Raw genomic sequence first — 5,658 nt, forward strand, 5'->3', positions numbered from 1 at the left:
TGTGGCGATGGTTCGGGTTCGACCAAAGCCCCCAAGTGATGCTGTGGCACTAGGCCGATCAAGAGGCGTGACTATGGTTCAGACATGACCACAAGTCCCCAAGTGATGTTGTGGCTTTCCGCCTACCAAATGGCGTTGCTATGGTTCGGACGCGACCAAGCCCCCAAGTGATATTGTGGCATTGCGCCGATCAAGAGGTGTGACTATGGTTCGGATACGACCAAAGCCCCCAATTGATCAAGAATATGATAAGCCAATAAGGCATGATACCCATGTTTGAACCGCGCATCATGGCAGCAGGTCCTCTTTGGCACCCTTTAACTTTTTGCAAGAGATAAATCCTTCTTGAACCGGATGTTTAAACCAGATATTGAGAGCTTCAAAGCTTCGTGGAAGACATCTTTCCCTTGAATCGGATTGTAAACCAGAATACTTTCTGATGACCCGGAAATTTTCTGACGGCCTCTTAAACTCGAATTTGCGAGAAGTTAATTCCTTTTTGAACCGGAAATTCTTAAACTGGATTTGAGAGCTTCATAGCTTTGTGATTTAATCTGTCCTACATTGAAGAACTTGCAAGACAAAGTAATGGCTCCTCTTTTTTAAAAGAAAGCAATATATAATATAAAAATATACCGGATGGATTTCACCTGATGCGTCAGGTCAGAGATTATCACTGCGGAGTTGATGATCACCGGGTGAAGCTGAAATTACTCACAGGTGAGTCGGCCGCGGGAGCTAAGCAGATGAGCCGGCCCGGTGTTGTAAATCGGCGCGGACGAGCAAATTGTCCTCCACGTTGTAGACCGGCGCGGACACGTGAACCGGCCGCGAGGGTGGACGGGCGAGTTGTCCGTGTCGTTGTGAACCGGTGCGGCCGCGAGAGACGGCCACGGCGTTGTAAACCGGCGCGGGAGTTCGTCGAGTAACGACGACCACCCGTGCCAAAAGATGTTGGCGTGCCTCCATCTCCGCGGTATAATATCACCTTTTGTCATAAATCATTGCTCTGCATAAACAATATTGCAGACCGAGGCAAAGATAAACTTGTTTTTTGACAAAAACAACAAAAACAAACTTGGATGGATATCACCTGATTCGTTTGGATGTAGGGATTGAAGTAAAAAGGGCCTCCACATCCACCAAGCGTCCAAGTTGTTTTCTTCCGGGACTTTTGAGATAGCAGCGATACGGCACAGCTGTAGGTCCAGCGACCATAAAACATGCATCTTTGTATGACGTGTGAGGTTCAGCCTCTGCGCACAACAACTTCTTATGTACTGTATCTTCTTTGGCATCTGCATGCGTCTTGGTTCCCATGCTTGTGGCATTCGCCCTCCTTGTGCGAGCCCCTTATCTTAATCTTCATTATTTATTGGCTCAGAGAACGTGAGGCACTTTTTGGTCTGTTGTGATGAGTCAACATGATTCCACCCTGGCCGGTTATCACCCGTCCCTTTTTGTATTTCTTCAGAGCTAGAGTTGACTTGGCCAGGGCGGCAGAGATCCGGCTTAACTCCAAACCGCCCGAGACGGCAGGTCGACAGCGCTGACCTGCAGGGTCGATAAGGTGGCTGCCCTTTGCTGCAGCAGTTGTAGATGGCGGTGACCCGCCAGCAGCGGCATAGGCAGGCAGCCGACTTGACGCCGCCCGGCGGGGCCGGCTCAAGGCGATTCAGAGAAGGGGCTAAACCCGATATACTGGTTGAAGTTGTGACCCGGCGGGGTGGAACCGCACGGGACGGCGCTGGTCAGGGCCGCGAGCGTCGAAGTAGAAGCGATTTGGCTTGATAGGGTCAACTCCAGGCGGCAGCGTCTTCCAGGCGAGGCCCGAAAATCGGAGAGGCGGCAACTCCGTGACTTGAGGCTGCTGCGGTTCAGCGTTGTCAAATCCGGGTCGTCGCTGTATCCGCATCTGGGTTGTTGTATATTTTTTTTTCTCTGGGGTCGCAACAGCCGCGAACACGGGAAAACAATAGCAGCATCCTTCGGATAGCAGATCGACGCATCAAGCCCAGTTGGAAATCATCTTTGGATTCTTTAAAAGCCAGGTGTAGTTTTTGGAAACCGAAAACGGACGTGAGCAACCACTTGGAAAGCTTTATATGAGGTCAATTCTTAGCCCTGCAGTACTACTTGCAACGACGTAACAGATCGTCTCAGATCCCTTCCCGCAGTTAGTAGGCAACAGTGATCTATCAAATCTCCTGGTGAATTGTTGCATCGCTGTCGCCTCAAGACCTTAACCAGCAAAAGGTACATGGTAGCGTAATTGGACAGGTCGGTTGCTTTCCGACTTGCGGTGCACAACAACAGATCGGTCTTCGGATCCGGCGAGTCGCTGAGCCACGCATGGGGCGGCGCACACAAAACCCTAAAATCTTTCTTTTCTAATTAATCTCGTATCTGTTAGCTCCAAAGCTAATCATGTTCCTGATCAAAAAAACACCAACTTGCCGGATCTTCCTCATCCGACAAAATCTCGAGCTCGTCGATCCTTAGATGAGATCCCTTCAAGAACTCAACACCACCGTGCGCAGGCCCCATGGTGGGCGCCAACTGTCGTGGAATTGTCACGGCAGATGTCCTTAGTGTCAGGACTTAGTCGTGAGGCCAACGCATCTATGTGGTAGCTTGAGAGGGGTTGAGCGGGATGAGAGACGCGATGTTTTACCCAGGTTCGGCCCCTCACGGTGGAGGTAAAAGCCTACATCCTGCTTCATTGATATTGATGATGATGATCACGGTTACAAGTGTGCTCTATCTCGAGAGCTATTGTCTAAACCTAACTTGTCCAACTTGTGGAACTTGTCAATCTTGTCCCCTTTTGGGAGCCCTGCCCCTCCTTATATATGTTGGAGGGGTGGGTTACATGTAGAGTCCTATTAGGATTAGGACTAGTCTATCTCTAATACAAACCGGATACAAGTCCAGGTCTTAGCTCCTTTGTAAGATAAATGTTCCTCATGCCTTTCCTCTTAAACCGGCCCACCGTTAACATCAACCGGCATGCTGGGCCTTGGGCCTTGTCATCCATCCGGAACACGCTCCGGGTCACCAATGAGTCTTCAGGCTCGTAAACCGCCAGACACGTAAACCGCCAATCCTTTGGCGGTTTACCAATGAAACGCCTAGTCCGGCCGGGTTATACTTCTGGCCGGTTTACACCGCGGGGTATATCCCCGACACTATCCTTGATGAGTCAATTGACATGATTCGCAATCTTAGAACTGTTAATCTTATCACTAGAGGCTTGCCTAGAAACTTGATTGGATGTTTGCCTACTCTTAAGTGTGCCTACACCATATGGAAATTTCTTGAGGAACTCTTTCCAAATTATTACTTGAAAGATCTAGATGAAATTCTCCATAAGTCCATTACCTTGATTAAGATGAATTCCAATAATTCCAAATTTGGTGACTGCTTATTTGAGCTTACAAATCTTACGAGTGCCAAAGGAGATGTTGGAATCATTAGCAATATCATTTCCAAAGCTATTGGAATTCACAAAGATGACCATAGAAATGATCATTTATCTAATGAATTACCCTCTCTAGGAGTTGATCAATCACAAGATGATGTTGAACATGGATACTATGATGAGGACGATGATAGTTGTTGGGGATATTACTACTGGGCGTAAACCGGCCTATCTGGGCCGGGTTAACTTCATCAGTAGTTAAGTATGTTAAAGCCCATGATGGGAGATGAGGGCTCAAGACCCATAATCGGTTGAGAGCCTGTAGCCGTAAATTGGCGTCAATATGTAACTTGTATTGTAAGTTAGGAATAAGTAGAGACCAAACTGGACACATCTATGAGCCGGTGTTGGGACTCTGTAAACCGACGGGCGTCACCAATGTATATAAGGGGACGACCCGGCGGCGGTTCAGGGACGAGAGACAACAACTCGAGACATAGGCGAAGCTTGTTTGCTCCCTAGTCATCGAAACCCCATCAATTCCATCACAACTAGACGTAGGCTTTTACCTTCATCAAAGGGGCCGAACTAGTATAAACTCTCTTGCGTCCTTGTGTCTGCTTTAACCCCTTCAATCTAACCCGTCGCGATGGCTCCACGACTAAGTCCTTTCTCTAGGACATCTGTCGTGACAAAACCACGACAGTTGGTGCCCATCGTGGGGCTATCGCACGATGGTTTCCGGTTCTTGGAGGGCCGCTTTGAAGGACTCGAGGGCTACGCTGTAGGCCGGATGACTAAGAGCCGTCGCGGCAAGCTCTACATCGACGACGCAGGCTAGGGCCCCAAGGCCTGCTCAATTGAGTACGGGTACCGGGTCCCCTTTGGTAGCATTCACATTTTCATTGGCAAGATCGGTGAACCGGGCCCTGAGCCGGACATATGCACCGACCTCATCGAGATGGCTCAGCGTGCGCAATCCGCCCGGGTTAAACCGTCCATGAAGCGTGCCTTCATGGGAGTGATCCATGGAGGAAGTTATGAGGACGGATCGGAATTTCGCGGGGCGACTGTCGTTTGTTCCGGTGACGAATCTTCGACCGGAGAAACCGAATCTCTTTATCAACTACAAGATGGCCGGATTGAGAGCTGTTCCGATGGCGACAGTATTCCGGACCCCTCTGATCTGCCTAACCGGGTTGGAATATTCATGACCGGAACACAAGCAGCGCTTCATTCTTCGACAGCCACGGCAACGATCTCCGGTTCAGCAGCGGCGACGGCTGCCGGGGCAGGAGGCCCAATGCGCCCGCCGGCTCAGGTTCTATCAGAACTATTTGATGCGTTGGTTGTGCTTATGGCGGAAGTTAATCCGCCAGATCAGGACATTCACAACATGGAGATTGCAAAGGTAAATGAACAAATCACCCAGGCCAAGACGGATCTAGCGGCTGAGGACACCAGGATGGCCGCAGAGCGGGCCGCTTTAGACGCACAGGCCTACAGGCTTATGTTGGACCAGAGCGCGTCGCATGAAGTCATGAGGAGGAAGCACCGATCCCGCTTACCTCCGGTTTTCAAGGCCAGAGACCTTTTCAACACTCCAGGACCAAGAGCCGGCAATCCGCTGGAGGGGAACCGGGCAGAAGCCCCTGGGACCGGTGCACCGGTTCAGCCTCGTCAGATGGACCCGCCTCGTCAAAACACCGTTATACCTTGGGATGCTTTAACACCTCCGGGTCACTACTCCAACCCAATGGACAATCTTGTTGCAGCTGCTGCACGGCTGGAGGCCATTCCAATTGAAGGTGACTCGCCGCAGGCAGTAGAGACGTGACGGGTCAAGGAACTTCTGAGGACAGCTTTGGCCCAACAGGAGGCGTACTCGTACAGCCGCGACCGGATCCACTCGACCCCCTGTCCAAGCCGGAGCTATAGCAGGCATATGGATGAACCAGCAGTGTCGAGTAATGAACGATGCGGAGCACCCCGTGGCAACAACCCAACGGGTGGTGCTGAGGACGCTCAGGAAGTGGTGAACCGGGCCCGAGCGCGCAGGAAGGCCGAGTTAGCTGCACAGCATCAGGCTCGGCAGCTCACGCCGGTTCGTCCAACCATCTCGATCGAACCTGGTGTTACTTCTAGTTCTTTGGGGTGCCTTGCCTTATCCCCGCTTTACGCAATGTGCGCCTGCCCAAGGATTTCAAAGGCCCGCGCAAGGTACCAAATTACAAGGC

Source organism: Triticum aestivum, chromosome 4A (assembly GCF_018294505.1).
Source record: "Triticum aestivum cultivar Chinese Spring chromosome 4A, IWGSC CS RefSeq v2.1, whole genome shotgun sequence".
NCBI lineage: Eukaryota > Viridiplantae > Streptophyta > Magnoliopsida > Poales > Poaceae > Triticum > Triticum aestivum.